Genomic DNA, 17,433 nt, shown 5'->3' with positions numbered 1-17,433 from the left:
ATGCATCGTTTAGTCGCTAGAGGACGTCAAAGTCACACTAGTTCTACACAGCCAAACCGGTGATTCTGTTTTGACACTCGTTGCTTTAACCTTCAATAACTCCCTTATTTGACAGGTGACGTCAAAATGCCATAGAAAACAAAATATCGCCAGGACTTTAAGCTTTCCAAAAATATGATCACGTGACTGGTTTGGTTGCACGGTTTGGCCGCTAGAGGACGTTAAAATCAAACTAGTTCTACAAAGCCAAACTGGTGATCTTAATTTGACACTTGTTGCTTTAACTGTCAATAACTCCGTTATTTGACAGGTGACGTCAAAATGTCATAGAAAACAAAATATAGCCAGGACTTTAAGCTTTCCAAAAATATGATCACGTGACTGGTTTGGTTGCACGGTTTGGCCGCTAGAGGACGTTAAAATCAAACTAGAACTACAAAGCCAAACTGGAGATCTTAATTTGACACTTGTTGCTTTAACTGTCAATAACTTCCTTATTTGACAGGTGACGTCAAAATGTCATAGAAAACAAAATATAGCCAGGACTTTAAGCTTTCCAAAAATATGATCACGTGACTGGTTTGGTTGCACGGTTTGGCCGCTAGAGGACGTTAAAATCAAACTAGTTCTACAAAGCCAAACTGGTGATCTTAATTTGACACTTGTTGCTTTAACTGTCAATAACTCCGTTATTTGACAGGTGACGTCAAAATGTCATAGAAAACAAAAGATAGCCAGGACTTTAAGCTTTCCAAAAATATGATCACGTGACTGGTTTGGTTGCACGGTTTGGCCGCTAGAGGACGTTAAAATCAAACTAGTTCTACAAAGCCAAACTGGTGATCTTAATTTGACACTTGTTGCTTTAACTGTCAATAACTTCCTTATTTGACAGGTGACGTTAAAATGTCATAGAAAACAAAATATAGCCAGGACTTTAAGCTTTCCAAAAATATGATCACGTGACTGGTTTCGATGCATCGTTTAGCCGCTAGAGGACGTCAAAGTCACACTAGTTCTACACAGCCAAACCGGTGATTCTGTTTTGACACTCGTTGCTTTAACCTTCAATAACTCCCTTATTTGACAGGTGACGTCAAAATGTCATAGAAAACAAAATATAGCCAGGACTTTAAGCTTTCCAAAAATATGACACGTGACTGGTTTGGTTGCACGGTTTGGCCGCTAGAGGACGTCAAAGTCACACTAGTTCTACAAAGACAAACTGGTGATCTTAATTTGACACTCGTTGCTTTAACCGTCAATAACTTCTTTATTTGACAGATGACGTTAAAATGTCATAGAAAACAAAATATAGCCAGGACTTTAAGCTTTCCAAAAATATGATCACGTGACTGGTTTGGTTGCACGGTTTGGCCGCTAGAGGACGTTAAAATCAAACTAGTTCTACAAAGCCAAACTGGTGATCTTAATTTGACAAATGTTGCTTTAACTGTCAATAACTCCGTTATTGTCATAGAGAACTAGTTTGGCCGCTAGAGGACGTTAAATTCAAACTAGTTCTACAAAGCCAAACTGGTGATCTTAATTTGACACTCGTTGCTTTAACCGTCAATAACTTCTTTATTTGGCAGATGACGTCAAAATGTCATAGAGAACAAAAGATAGCCAAGACTTTAAGCTTTCCAAAAATATGATCACGTGACTGGTTTGGTTGCACGGTTTGGCCGCTAGAGGACGTTAAAATCAAACTAGTTCTACAAAGCCAAACTGGTGATCTTAATTTGACACTTGTTGCTTTAACTGTCAATAACTCCGTTATTTGACAGGTGACGTCAAAATGTCAAAGAAAACAAAAGATAGCCAGGACTTTAAGCTTTCCAAAAATATGATCACGTGACTGGTTTGGTTGCACGGTTTGGCCGCTAGAGGACGTCAAAGTCACACTAGTTCTACAAAGCCAAACTGGTGATCTTAATTTGACACTCGTTGCTTTAACCGTCAATAACTTCTTTATTTGACAGATGACGTTAAAATGTCATAGAAAACAAAATATAGACAGGACTTTAAGCTTTCCAAAAATGTGATCACGTGAATGGTTTGGTTGCACGGTTTGGCCGCTAGAGGACGTTAAATTCAAACTAGTTCTACAAAGCCAAACTGGTGATCTTAATTTGACACTTGTTGCTTTAACTGTCAATAACTTCCTTATTTGACAGGTGACGTCAAAATGTCATAGAAAACAAAATATAGCCAGGACTTTAAGCTTTCCAAAAATATGATCACGTGACTGGTTTGAATGCATCGTTTAGCCGCTAGAGGACGTCAAAGTCACACTAGTTCTACACAGCCAAACCGGTGATTCTGTTTTGACACTTGTTGCTTTAACCTTCAATAACTCCCTTATTTGACAGGTGACGTCAAAATGTCATAGAAAACAAAATATAGCCAGGACTTTAAGCTTTCCAAAAATATGATCACGTGACTGGTTTGGTTGCACGGTTTGGCCGCTAGAGGACGTCAAAGTCACACTAGTTCTACAAAGCCAAACTGGTGATCTTAATTTGACACTTGTTGCTTTAACTGTCAATAACTCCGTTATTTGACAGGTGACGTCAAAATGTCATAGAAAACAAAAGATAGCCAGGACTTTAAGCTTTCCAAAAATATGATCACGTGACTGGTTTGGTTGCACGGTTTGGCCGCTAGAGGACGTTAAAATCAAACTAGTTCTACAAAGCCAAACTGGTGATCTTAATTTGACACTCGTTGCTTTAACCGTCAATAACTTCTTTATTTGACAGATGACGTTAAAATGTCATAGAAAACAAAATATAGACAGGACTTTAAGCTTTCCAAAAATATGATCACGTGACTGGTTTGGTTGCACGGTTTGGCCGCTAGAGGACGTTAAAATCAAACTAGTTCTACAAAGCCAAACTGGTGATCTTAATTTGACACTTATTGCTTTAACTGTCAATAACTTCCTTATTTGAGAGGTGACGTTAAAATGTCATAGAAAACAAAATATAGCCAGGACTTTAAGCTTTCCAAAAATATGATCACGTGACTGGTTTGGTTGCACGGTTTGGCCGCTAGAGGACGTTAAAATCAAACTAGTTCTACAAAGCCAAACTGGTGATCTTAATTTGACACTTGTTGCTTTAACTGTCAATAACTCCGTTATTTGACAGGTGACGTTAAAATATCATAGAAAACAAAATATAGCCAGGACTTTAAGCTTTCCAAAAATATGATCACGTGACTGGTTTGGATGCATCGTTTAGCCGCTAGAGGACGTCAAAGTCACACTAGTTCTACACAGCCAAACCGGTGATTCTGTTTTGACACTCGTTGCTTTAACCTTCAATAACTCCCTTATTTGACAGGTGACGTCAAAATGTCATAGAAAACAAAATATAGCCAGGACTTTAAGCTTTCCAAAAATATGATCACGTGACTGGTTTGATTGCACGGTTTGGCCGCTAGAGGACGTCAAAGTCACACTAGTTCTACAAAGCCAAACTGGTGATCTTAATTTGACACTCGTTGCTTTAACTGTCAATAACTTCCTTATTTGACAGGTGTCGTTAAAATGTCATAGAAAACAAAATATAGCCAGGACTTTAAGCTTTCCAAAAATATGATCACGTGACTGGTTTGGATGCATCGTTTAGCCGCTAGAGGACGTCAAAGTCACACTAGTTCTACACAGCCAAACCGGTGATTCTGTTTTGACACTCGTTGCTTTAACCTTCAATAACTCCCTTATTTGACAGGTGACGTCAAAATGTCATAGAAAACAAAAGATAGCCAGGACTTTAAGCTTTCCAAAAATATGATCACGTGACTGGTTTGGTTGCACGGTTTGGCCGCTAGAGGACGTTAAAATCAAACTAGTTCTACAAAGCCAAACTGGTGATCTTAATTTGACACTTGTTGCTTTAACTGTCAATAACTCCGTTATTTGACAGGTGACGTCAAAATGTCATAGAGAACAAAAGATAGCCAGGACTTTAAGCTTTCCAAAAATATGATCACGTGGCTGGTTTGGTTGCACGGTTTGGCCGCTAGAGGACGTTAAAATCAAACTAGTTCTACAAAGCCAAACTGGTGATCTTAATTTGACACTCGTTGCTTTAACCGTCAATAACTTCTTTATTTGACAGATGACGTTAAAATGTCATAGAAAACAAAATATAGACAGGACTTTAAGCTTTCCAAAAATATGATCACGTGACTGGTTTGGTTGCACGGTTTGGCCGCTAGAGGACGTTAAAATCAAACTAGTTCTACAAAGCCAAACTGGTGATCTTAATTTGACACTTATTGCTTTAACTGTCAATAACTTCCTTATTTGAGAGGTGACGTTAAAATGTCATAGAAAACAAAATATAGCCAGGACTTTAAGCTTTCCAAAAATATGATCACGTGACTGGTTTGGTTGCACGGTTTGGCCGCTAGAGGACGTTAAAATCAAACTAGTTCTACAAAGCCAAACTGGTGATCTTAATTTGACACTTGTTGCTTTAACTGTCAATAACTCCGTTATTTGACAGGTGACGTTAAAATATCATAGAAAACAAAATATAGCCAGGACTTTAAGCTTTCCAAAAATATGATCACGTGACTGGTTTGGATGCATCGTTTAGCCGCTAGAGGACGTCAAAGTCACACTAGTTCTACACAGCCAAACCGGTGATTCTGTTTTGACACTCGTTGCTTTAACCTTCAATAACTCCCTTATTTGACAGGTGACGTCAAAATGTCATAGAAAACAAAATATAGCCAGGACTTTAAGCTTTCCAAAAATATGATCCCGTGACTGGTTTGGTTGCACGGTTTGGCCGCTAGAGGACGTTAAAATCAAACTAGTTCTACAAAGCCAAACTGGAGATCTTAATTTGACACTTGTTGCTTTAACTGTCAATAACTCCGTTATTTGACAGGTGACGTCAAAATGTCATAGAGAACAAAAGATAGCCAGGACTTTAAGCTTTCCAAAAATATGATCACGTGACTGGTTTGGTTGCACGGTTTGGCCGCTAGAGGACGTTAAAATCAAACTAGTTCTACAAAGCCAAACTGGTGATCTTAATTTGACACTTGTTGCTTTAACTGTCAATAACTCCGTTATTTGACAGGTGACGTTAAAATGTCATAGAAAACAAAATATAGCCAGGACTTTAAGCTTTCCAAAAATATGATCACGTGACTGGTTTGGTTGCATCGTTTAGCCGCTAGAGGACGTCAAAGTCACACTAGTTCTACACAGCCAAACCGGTGATTCTGTTTTGACACTCGTTGCTTTAACCTTCAATAACTCCCTTATTTGACAGGTGACGTCAAAATGTCATAGAAAACAAAATATAGCCAGGACTTTAAGCTTTCCAAAAATATGATAACGTGACTGGTTTGATTGCACGGTTTGGCCGCTAGAGGACGTCAAAGTCACACTAGTTCTACAAAGCCAAACTGGTGATCTTAATTTGACACTCGTTGCTTTAACTGTCAATAACTTCCTTATTTGACAGGTGTCGTTAAAATGTCATAGAAAACAAAATATAGCCAGGACTTTAAGCTTTCCAAAAATATGATCACGTGACTGGTTTGGATGCATCGTTTAGCCGCTAGAGGACGTCAAAGTCACACTAGTTCTACACAGCCAAACCGGTGATTCTGTTTTGACACTCGTTGCTTTAACCTTCAATAACTCCCTTATTTGACAGGTGACGTCAAAATGTCATAGAAAACAAAATATAGCCAGGACTTTAAGCTTTCCAAAAATATGATCACGTGACTGGTTTGATTGCACGGTTTGGCCGCTAGAGGACGTCAAAGTCACACTAGTTCTACAAAGCCAAACTGGTGATCTTAATTTGACACTCGTTGCTTTAACTGTCAATAACTTCCTTATTTGACAGGTGTCGTTAAAATGTCATAGAAAACAAAATATAGCCAGGACTTTAAGCTTTCCAAAAATATGATCACGTGACTGGTTTGGATGCATCGTTTAGCCGCTAGAGGACGTCAAAGTCACACTAGTTCTACACAGCCAAACCGGTGATTCTGTTTTGACACTCGTTGCTTTAACCTTCAATAACTCCCTTATTTGACAGGTGACGTCAAAATGTCATAGAAAACAAAAGATAGCCAGGACTTTAAGCTTTCCAAAAATATGATCACGTGACTGGTTTGGTTGCACGGTTTGGCCGCTAGAGGACGTTAAAATCAAACTAGTTCTACAAAGCCAAACTGGTGATCTTAATTTGACACTTGTTGCTTTAACTGTCAATAACTCCGTTATTTGACAGGTGACGTCAAAATGTCATAGAGAACAAAAGATAGCCAGGACTTTAAGCTTTCCAAAAATATGATCACGTGGCTGGTTTGGTTGCACGGTTTGGCCGCTAGAGGACGTTAAAATCAAACTAGTTCTACAAAGCCAAACTGGTGATCTTAATTTGACACTTGTTGCTTTAACTGTCAATAACTTCCTTATTTGACAGGTGACGTTAAAATGTCATAGAAAACAAAATATAGCCAGGACTTTAAGCTTTCCAAAAATATGATCACGTGACTGGTTTGGTTGCACGGTTTGGCCGCTAGAGGACGTTAAAATCAAACTAGTTCTACAAAGCCAAACTGGTGATCTTAATTTGACACTTGTTGCTTTAACTGTCAATAACTCCGTTATTTGACAGGTGACGTCAAAATGTCATAGAAAACAAAAGATAGCCAGGACTTTAAGCTTTCCAAAAATATGATCACGTGACTGGTTTGGTTGCACGGTTTGGCCGCTAGAGGACGTCAAAGTCACACTAGTTCTACAAAGCCAAACTGGTGATCTTAATTTGACACTCGTTGCTTTGACCGTCAATGACTTCTTTATTTGACAGATGACGTTAAAATGTCATAGAAAACAAAATATAGCCAGGACTTTAAGCTTTCCAAAAATATGATCACGTGACTGGTTTTAATGCATCGTTTAGCCGCTAGAGGACGTCAAAGTCACACTAGTTCTACACAGCCAAACCGGTGATTCTGTTTTGACACTCGTTGCTTTAACCTTCAATAACTCCCTTATTTGACAGGTGACGGCAAAATGTCATAGAAAACAAAAGATAGCCAGGACTTTAAGCTTTCCAAAAATATGATTACGTGACTGGTTTGGTTGCACGGTTTGGCCGCTAGAGGACGTTAAAATCAAACTAGTTCTACAAAGCCAAACTGGTGATCTTAATTTGACACTTGTTGCTTTAACTGTCAATAACTTCCTTATTTGACAGGTGACGTTAAAATGTCATAGAAAACAAAATATAGCCAGGACTTTAAGCTTTCCAAAAATATGATCACGTGACTGGTTTGAATGCATCGTTTAGCCGCTAGAGGACGTCAAAGTCACACTAGTTCTACACAGCCAAACCGGTGATTCTGTTTTGACACTCGTTGCTTTAACCTTCAATAACTCCCTTATTTGACAGGTGACGGCAAAATGTCATAGAAAACAAAAGATAGCCAGGACTTTAAGCTTTCCAAAAATATGATTACGTGACTGGTTTGGTTGCACGGTTTGGCCGCTAGAGGACGTTAAAATCAAACTAGTTCTACAAAGCCAAACTGGTGATCTTAATTTGACACTTGTTGCTTTAACTGTCAATAACTTCCTTATTTGACAGGTGACGTTAAAATGTCATAGAAAACAAAAGATAGCCAAGACTTTAAGCTTTCCAAAAATATGATCACGTGACTGGTTTGGTTGCACGGTTTGGCCGCTAGAGGACGTTAAAATCAAACTAGTTCTACAAAGCCAAACTGGTGATCTTAATTTGACACTCGTTGCTTTAACTGTCAATAACTTCCTTATTTGACAGGTGACGTTAAAATGTCATAGAAAACAAAATATAGCCAGGACTTTAAGCTTTCCAAAAATATGATCACGTGACTGGTTTGGTTGCACGGTTTGGCCGCTAGAGGACGTTAAAATCAAACTAGTTCTACAAAGCCAAACTGGTGATCTTAATTTGACACTTGTTGCTTTAACTGTCAATAACTTCCTTATTTGACAGGTGACGTTAAAATGTCATAGAAAACAAAATATAGCCAGGACTTTAAGCTTTCCAAAAATATGATCACGTGACTGGTTTGGTTGCACGGTTTGGCCGCTAGAGGACGTCAAAGTCACACTAGTTCTACACAGCCAAACCGGTGATTCTGTTTTGACACTTGTTGCTTTAACCTTCAATAACTCCCTTATTTGACAGGTGACGTCAAAATGTCATAGAAAACAAAATATAGCCAGGACTTTAAGCTTTCCAAAAATATGATCACGTGACTGGTTTGGTTGCACCGTTTGGCCGCTAGAGGACGTTAAAATCAAACTAGTTCTACAAAGCTAAACTGGTGATCTTAATTTGACACTTGTTGCTTTAACTGTCAATAACTCCGTTATTTGACAGGTGACGTCAAAATGTCATAGAAAACAAAATATAGCCAGGACTTTAAGCTTTCCAAAAATATGATCACGTGACTGGTTTGGATGCATCGTTTAGCCGCTAGAGGACGTCAAAGTCACACTAGTTCTACACAGCCAAACCGGTGATTCTGTTTTGACACTCGTTGCTTTAACCTTCAATAACTCCCTTATTTGACAGGTGACGTCAAAATGTCATAGAAAACAAAATATAGCCAGGACTTTAAGCTTTCCAAAAATATGATCACGTGACTGGTTTGGTTGCACGGTTTGGCCGCTAGAGGACGTCAAAGTCACACTAGTTCTACAAAGCCAAACTGGTGATCTTAATTTGACACTTGTTGCTTTAACTGTCAATAACTCCGTTATTTGACAGGTGACGTCAAAATGTCATAGAAAACAAAAGATAGCCAGGACTTTAAGCTTTCCAAAAATATGATCACGTGACTGGTTTGGTTGCACGGTTTGGCCGCTAGAGGACGTTAAAATCAAACTAGTTCTACAAAGCCAAACTGGTGATCTTAATTTGACACTCGTTGCTTTAACCGTCAATAACTTCTTTATTTGACAGATGACGTTAAAATGTCATAGAAAACAAAATATAGCCAGGACTTTAAGCTTTCCAAAAATATGATCACGTGACTGGTTTGGTTGCGCGGTTTGGCCGCTAGAGGACGTTAAAATCAAACTAGAACTACAAAGCCAAACTGGTGATCTTAATTTGACACTTGTTGCTTTAACTGTCAATAACTCCGTTATTTGACAGGTGACGTCAAAATGTCATAGAAAACAAAATATAGACAGGACTTTAAGCTTTCCAAAAATATGATCACGTGACTGGTTTGGTTGCACGGTTTGGCCGCTAGAGGACGTCAAAGTCACACTAGTTCTACACAGCCAAACCGGTGATTCTGTTTTGACACTCGTTGCTTTAACCTTCAATAACTCCCTTATTTGACAGGTGACGTCAAAATGTCATAGAAAACAAAATATAGCCAGGACTTTAAGCTTTCCAAAAATATGATCACGTGACTGGTTTGGTTGCACCGTTTGGCAAAACAACATAACACGTTAAACATAAAACAGTTTTATGCTTTTTTGAGGAAAATAATTTTGCTCTTTAAGCGCTTTTTTTCACGATTTTTGTGCTTTTTAATCCGAACTTTAGTTATGTAAACTAAACCCCCACCAATTGGTCAACTAGTGACAAAAACGACAGTTTTGTGGCTTTATTGTAAAAGATAATCAAATTCCCTAGCATGTTTTTTTGGTCCTACCGTGAAATCCATTTAAGGGCAATCTCGAGGAGCGGTAGACCCTTTGACGAAGGGCCTGTTACACATGTCCCTTAATTTCATAGCGAGACAGGTAATGGACTGGTCGTGTTTCCCCCGCAGGGATGTCTGCACGTTGTTAAACTAGTTTAAATCGAAAATAAATTACTTTAAGTAAAATATTTTTACATTTTTCTCTAACACATCAACTGTCGAAGCAGAATGGCCCTTGTGCGTCGAAAATTCAATTTTCCCATGAAAAGATAACGATCAACACTGGCGAGATTAGATTTGGACTACTTTTACAACCTCCAGACACGAAGTAGGGCCCATTAGTGCCCTTGAGGATCTCGTGACATAAATGAGGCATATCAAAGTCAGTTGAAATTTCAGTAGGACAATGTCATAACAAAAGTACGTGTAATTGTTTGAAGGGCGCACTTCTTTCAGTCCGGAAGTCGAGGGTAGTTTTCATTGTTTTCCGGAAGTTGCTTGCTCTTAAAAACCTAAAGGGGAAGTGTATTATAAAGTGTTTTAGTGGAGTTTCCACTTAAGAAAATACCCTTTTTCTATTTTTTTGACAAGGTAGATTTTAGTTATCATTGTTCTCAGTGTAAATAGCTAATTACGCATAGTTTTCCGTTACGTAATGAATTTTTAATGCACTTATCCAGAAAATCGTGAATAACTCGCTTATTTGAACCATACTGTATATACGAGCCGTATAACAAAAGAAAGCTAATGAACGGTGCTCTCACGTGACGTTGAGCAAACACGGCTAAGTTTCCCGGTTCGGCCGCTAGAGGGCGTCAAAATTAACCTTGCTTTTTTGTAGTTTTTGCTAAATATCTCAGGAACGCTTCAAGTTACAGGTGTGAAATTTTTACCACAAACGTACCTAGAGAGTGCAACCTTTACCTTCAGTGCTCTTTTTGGGTATCAGGTACCGTTTGTCCTTCAAAAATTAAAAACCAAAATTGTGAAAAAATGTATAGGGTGGTGAATTTACTTAGAAGAAAAGTTTGAATTTTTAAAATAAAGTTTCACTGCCTCCATTTCTTCAGGTTAATGATACAAAAATGACGTAAAGTGTAATTGGTGAAAATATAATTTTTTAAGGGTGCCACGCACTGAAAACCGTCTAAATTGACATAATTTCCAGGTCATCCCCAAAACCGTGACAGTTGGGGCAAAATGGATGTCAGAGTGATACAGGGTGTCTCAAATTAGCGGCTGAGTACAGGATTTCCCAAAAAAATTAAAAACAATTTTTAGTTCCCGGGAAATATCTCAAAAACTGTGTAAAAAGCAAAAATGATCAAAAAGCTTGACTTTGACGCCCTCTAGCGGTCAAACTATCACGCCACTGACCTTTTTTGAATACACCCTTGTAAAGCCTTTGGTCTGGACTATATTTTACCTTCAGCGACCTTTTGTCGTAACTGTTCAAATAACTGAATTATTTTAGGTTAAATTAATCACTTTGAAGGTTTGTGAACCTTGACTTTGACGCCCTCTAGCGGCCAAACGGTGCAACCGATTAACTTAAACGAGCACATTTTTGGAAAGCTTACGACCTGAGCTATCTTTTCGCTTCAATCACTTTTGTTCGTCAACTGTCAAATACGCAAGTTATGAAGCATTTTTGGAAAAAGTGCACAAAAATTTCAACTTTGGCCGCTAGAGAGCGTCGAATTTGACCAATTTTTTTTTTCAAAATTTCCATGCACTAGTTTCTTTAACCTAAAATAACTCACTTATTTGGGACACCCGATAGGTACATTTACATATGAATGGATAGCTAATGAAATGGGCTTTCTAAGGATATGACAACTCTGCGTGATATGGTGTAAACTTTGGCCGCTAGAGAGCGTCAAAGTTGACCAATTTTTTTTTTCAAAATTTCTATGCACTATTTCCTTTAATCTGAAATAACTTGCTTATTTGAGACACCCGGCATATAAATTTACACATCAGTGTATAGCTAATGAAATGGGCTTTCTAAATATATGACAACACTGCGTAATATGTTGTCAATTTTGGCCGCTAGAGAGCGTCAAAATTGACCAATTTTTTCGTTCAAAATTTCCATGCCCTAGTTCCTTTAACCTAAAATAAATCGCTTATTTGGGACACCCGATAGATACATTTACACATGAATGGATAGTTAATGAAATGGGCTTTCTAAAGATATTACAACACTGCGTGATATGTTGTCAACTTTGGCCGCTAGAGAGCGTCAAAATAAACCAATTTGTTGGTTCAAAATTTCCATGCACTAGTTAATTATTTCTGAAATAACTCGCTTATTTGGGTCACCCGGTATATAAATTTATACGTCAGCGGATAGCTAATGAAATGGGCTTTCTAAAGATATGACAACATTGCGTGATATGTTGTCAACTTTAGCCGCTAGAGAGCGTCAAAATTAACCAATTTTTTCGTTCAAAATTTCCATGCACTAGTTTCTTTAACCTAAAATAACTCACTTATTTGAGACACCCGGTATATAAATTTACACATCAGTGCATAGCTAATGAAATAGGAGTTATAAAGATACGACAACATTGCGTGATATGTTGTCAACTTTAGCCGCTAGAGAGCGTCAAAATTAACCAATTTTTTCGTTCAAAATTTCCATGCACTAGTTTCTTTAACCTAAAATAACTCACTTATTTGGGACACCCGATAGATACATTTACACATGAATGGATAGTTAATGAAATGGGCTTTCTAAAGATATTACAACACTGCGTGATATGTTGTCAACTTTGGCCGCTAGAGAGCGTCAAAATAAACCAATTTGTTGGTTCAAAATTTCCGTGCACTAGTTAATTATTTCTGAAATAACTCGCTTATTTGGGTCACCCGGTATATAAATTTATACGTCAGTGGATAGCTAATGAAATGGGCTTTCTAAAGATATGACAACACTGCGTGATATGTTGTCAATTTTGGCCGCTAGAGAATGTCAAATTTGACCAATTTGTTCGTTCAAAATTTCCATGCACTAGTTCCTTTAACCTTAAATAAATCGCTTATTTGGGACACCCGGTATATAAATTTATACGTCACTGGATTGCTAATAAAATGGGCTTTCTAAAAATATAACAACACTGCTTGATATGTTGCCACTTTGGCCGCTAGAGAGCGTTAAAGTTGACCAATTTTTTTGTTCAAAATTTCAATGCACTAGTTAATTTTTCCTGAAGTAACTCGCTTATTTGGGACACCCGGTATACAAATTTATACATGAGTAGATAGCTAATGAAATCTGCTTTCTAAAGATATGACAACACTGCGTGATATGTTGTCAACTTTGGCCGCTAGAGAGCGTCAAAATTAACCAATTTTTTCGTTAAAAATTTCCATGCACTAGTTTCTTTAACCTAAAATAACTCACTTATTTGAGACACCCGATAGATACATTTACACATCAGTGCATAGCTAATGAAATAGGAATTATAAAGATACGACAACATTGCGTGATATGTTGTCAACTTTAGCCGCTAGAGAGCGTCAAAATTAACCAATTTTTTCGTTCAAAATTTCCATGCACTAGTTTCTTTAACCTAAAATAACTCACTTATTTGGGACACCTGATAGATACATTTACACATGAATGGATAGCTAATGAAATGGGCTTTCTAAAGATATTACAACACTGCGTGATATGTTGTCAACTTTGGCCGCTAGAGAGCGTCAAAATAAACCAATTTGTTGGTTCAAAATTTCCATGCACTAGTTAATTATTTCTGAAATAACTCGCTTATTTGGGTCACCCGGTATATAAATTTATACGTCAGCGCATAGCTAATGAAATGGGCTTTCTAAATATATGACAACACTGCGTAATATGTTGTCAATTTTGGCCGCTAGAGAGCGTCAAAATTGACCAATTTTTTCGTTCAAAATTTCCATGCCCTAGTTCCTTTAACCTAAAATAAATCGCTTATTTGGGACACCCGTTATGTAAATTTACACATCAGTGTATAGCTAATGAAATGGGATTTATAAAGATATGACAACTCTGCGTAATATGTTGTCAACTTTCGCCGCTAGAGAGCGTCAAATTTGACCAATTTTTTTGTTAAAAATTTCCATGCCCTAGTTCCTTTAACCTGAAATAACTCACTTATTTGGGACATCCGGTAGGAAATTTATACATCAATGGATAGCTAAGGAAATGGGCTTTCCAAAGATATTGCAAAACCTTTAGAATATGTTGCCAACTTTGGCCGCTAGAGAGCGTCAAATTTGACCAATTTTTCGTTCAAAATTTCCATGCACTAGTTTATTTAACCTAAAATAACTCGCTTATTTGGGACACAAGGTATATAAATTTAGACGTCAGTGGATAGCTAATGAAATGGGCTTTCCAAAGATATTGCAAAACGTTTAGAATATGTTGCCAACTTTGGCCGCTAGAGAGCGTCAAATTTGATCAATTTTTCGTTCAAAATTTCCATGCACTAGTTTCTTTAACCTAAAATAACTCGCTTATTTGGGACACCTGGTATATAAATTTATACCCCAGTGGAAAGCTAATGAAATGGGCTTTCCAAAGATATTGCAAAACCTTTAGAATATGTTGCCAACTTTGGCCGCTAGAGAGCGTCAAATTTGATCAATTTTTCGTTCAAAATTTCCATGCACTAGTTTCTTTAACCTAAAATAACTCGCTTATTGGGGACACTCGGTATATAAATTTATACGTCAGTGGATAGCTAATGAAATGGGCTTTCTAAAGATATGACAACACTGAGTGATATGTTGTCAAGTTTGGCCGCCAGAGAGCGTCAAAGTTGACCAATTTTTTTGTTCAAAATTTCCATGCACTAGTTTAATTAACCTAAAATAACTCACTTATTTGGGACACCCGGTAGGTACATTTACACATGAGTGGATAGCTAATGAAATGGGCTTTTTAAAGATATGACAACTCGGCGTGATATATTGTCAACTTTGGCCGCTAGGGAGTATCAAAGTTCACCAATTTTTTTGTTCAAAATTTCCATGCACTAGTACCTTTAACCTAAAATAACTCGCTTATTTGGGACACCCGTTATATAAATTTATACGTCAGTGGATAGCTGATGAAATGCGCTTTCTAAAGATATGACAACACTGCTTGATATGTTGTCAAATTTGGCCGCTAGAGAGCGTCCAACTTGACAATTTTTTTTGTTCAACAATTCCATGCACTATTTTCTTTAACCTAAAGTAACTCGCTTATTTGGGACAACCGGTATATAAATGTTATGTCACTGTTACACAAAAAGTTGTACAAAACAAGCTTTGCCACCTATACTAATCGGATATTTAGGCCACTAAACATATTTTTATGAATAAAAACAATAAAAATCAGTTGAAGTATTAAATATTAATAAGGAAAAACCATCATCTGGCAACGTCGCATAATTCACAGAGGATAACTGACACTTGACAGTATGTACGTCAACTTCACATGTCATTCAATGTTCCTTCAATTATGAGGTTAAAGCATAGTTGCCGCCTTTTTCCAGTGTTTACAAGAATTGAATCACTTTCGCACTTGGTTAGTCTAGGTCAGTTATTAATGCATATTTTTTTCCTAAATTTGCAATAAACAAATATTGGCATATAGGTATTATGTAGATCATTTGGCAACATCGAAACCGACACAGCGCCGAATAGGCTGATGATAAATTGAGGTTGATAAATTTGACCAATCAAAGAGCAAAGTTGCGTTACCTGTCCATTACCATTGACATATTAAACTTGGATCGGCCATGTTCAATAAGTGACAGGTGTCACTTAAACTAGGAATGGGCCCATATATGGATACATTAGGCAATAAATGTTTCAAACTAAAAATTCAAATTGTACTGTTCTCTGAAAATTGGTTTTGATATTTTTAGACTTTCCCCTCAATGCCAATTTTGTGTTTGGAATATAGACCGGTGAGGAATGCCCTGGGGTGAATGATTTATATTTTATTAGATTTGCCTGTTTCGATCCCAGTTCATCCGAATAAAATGATATTTTACGTAAAAACTCTCTCTGGAATCGATTTGCCACATCATTTAAGCTTTGTGTACTGTTCTAACTACAGACTTTTCAATGTTAAAAAATGACCTTTTCCGGGGCACGTGACTGTTTTTGACAGTTGTCAATTTAACCATACAGTGCTGCCAGCTGTAAATTTAAATTGTCACGATCACGTGACGTAATCTTACAATTTCAGCTATTTTTTTCATTTTTTTGTTGTTCCATTTAATCTGAAATAAATCGCTTATTTGGGACACCCGGTACGTACATTTCTACATGAGCGGATAGCTAATGAAGTGGGCTTTCTAAAGATATGACAACACTGCGTGATATGTTGTCAACTTTGGCCGTTAGAGAGTGTAATTTTTTCGTTCAAAATTTCCATGAACTAGTTTCTTTAACCTAAAATAACTCGCTTATTTGGGACACCCGGTATATAAATTTATACATCAGTGGATAGCTAATGAATAGGGCTTTCTAAAGATATGACAATACTGCGGGATATATTGTCAACTGTGGCCGCTAGAGGGAGTCAAAATTAACCAATTTATTTGTTCAAAATTTCCATGCACTAGTTTTTTTAACCTGAAATAACTCGCTTATTTGGGACACATTATATATAAATTTACACATCAGTGGATAGCTAATAAAATGGGATTTCTAAATATGTCACCACACTGGGCGATATGTTGTCAAATTTGATCGCTAGAGAGCGTCAAATTTCACCAATTTCTTGTTCAAAATTTCTATGCACTAGTTCCTTTAACTTGAAATAACTCACTTATTTGGGACACGCGGTATATACATTTATACATCAATGAATAGCTAATGAAATGGGCCTTCCGAGGATATGACAACACTGCATGATATGTTGTTAACTTTGGCCGCTAGAGAGCGTCAAATTTGACCAATTTTTTTTTCAAAATTTCCATACACTAGTTCATTTATCCTGAAATAACTCACTTATTTGGGACACCCGGTATATAAATTTACACATCAGTGGATAGCTAATGAAATGGACTTTCTAAATATATGACAAAACTGTGTGATATATTGTCAACTTTGGCCGCTAGAGAGCGTTAAATTTAACCAATTTTTTTTGTTCAGAATTTCCATACACTAGTTCATTTATCCTGAAATAACTCGCTTATTTGGGACACCCGGTATATAAATTTACACATCAGTGGATAGCTAATGAAATGGACTTTCTAAATATATGACAAAACTGTGTGATATATTGTCAACTTTGGTCGCTAGAGAGCGTTAAATTTAACCAATTTTTTTTTGTTCAGAATTTCCATACACTAGTTCATTTATCCTGAAATAACTCACTTATTTGGGACACACGGTATATAAATTTAGACCAAAATGGGATTTCTAAATATGTGACAACACTGGGTGATATTTTGTCAACTATGAGCATTAAAGTTGGGGGGGGAAATATCTCAAAAACTGTGTAAAAAGCAAAAATGATCAAAAAGCTTGACTTTGACGCCCTCTATCGGTCAAACTATCACGCCACTGACCTTTTTTGAATACACCCTTGTAAAGCCTTTGGTCTGGACTATATTTTACCTTCAGCGACCTTTTGTCGTAACTGTTCAAATAACTGAATTATTTTAGGTTAAATTAATCACTTTGAAGGTTTGTGAACCTTGACTTTGACGCCCTCTAGCGGCCAAACGGTGCAACCGA

At 37.2% G+C, this 17,433-nt stretch overlaps 1 protein-coding gene and 1 long non-coding RNA gene across 2 annotated transcripts in view; both read right to left on the bottom strand.

The window, feature by feature from the left end:
* Positions 1-17,433, bottom strand: part of LOC145737195 (vasoactive intestinal polypeptide receptor 2-like) — a 108,293-nt gene that overhangs the window by 64,566 nt on the left and 26,294 nt on the right. The window lies entirely within an intron of this gene.
* LOC145737402 (uncharacterized) lies at positions 9,649-10,079 on the bottom strand. The gene is made up of 2 exons (XR_014180367.1): positions 9,911-10,079; positions 9,649-9,852 (listed from the first exon to the last, which is right to left on the bottom strand). It is a non-coding gene; the product is annotated as an uncharacterized LOC145737402 (long non-coding RNA).

This window comes from Ips typographus, linkage group LG13 (assembly GCF_016097725.1).
Source record: "Ips typographus isolate SLU linkage group LG13, UJ_Ityp_2.0, whole genome shotgun sequence".
NCBI classification, from domain to species: domain Eukaryota; kingdom Metazoa; phylum Arthropoda; class Insecta; order Coleoptera; family Curculionidae; genus Ips; species Ips typographus.
This window is presented reverse-complemented; position numbering and strand designations above follow the sequence as displayed.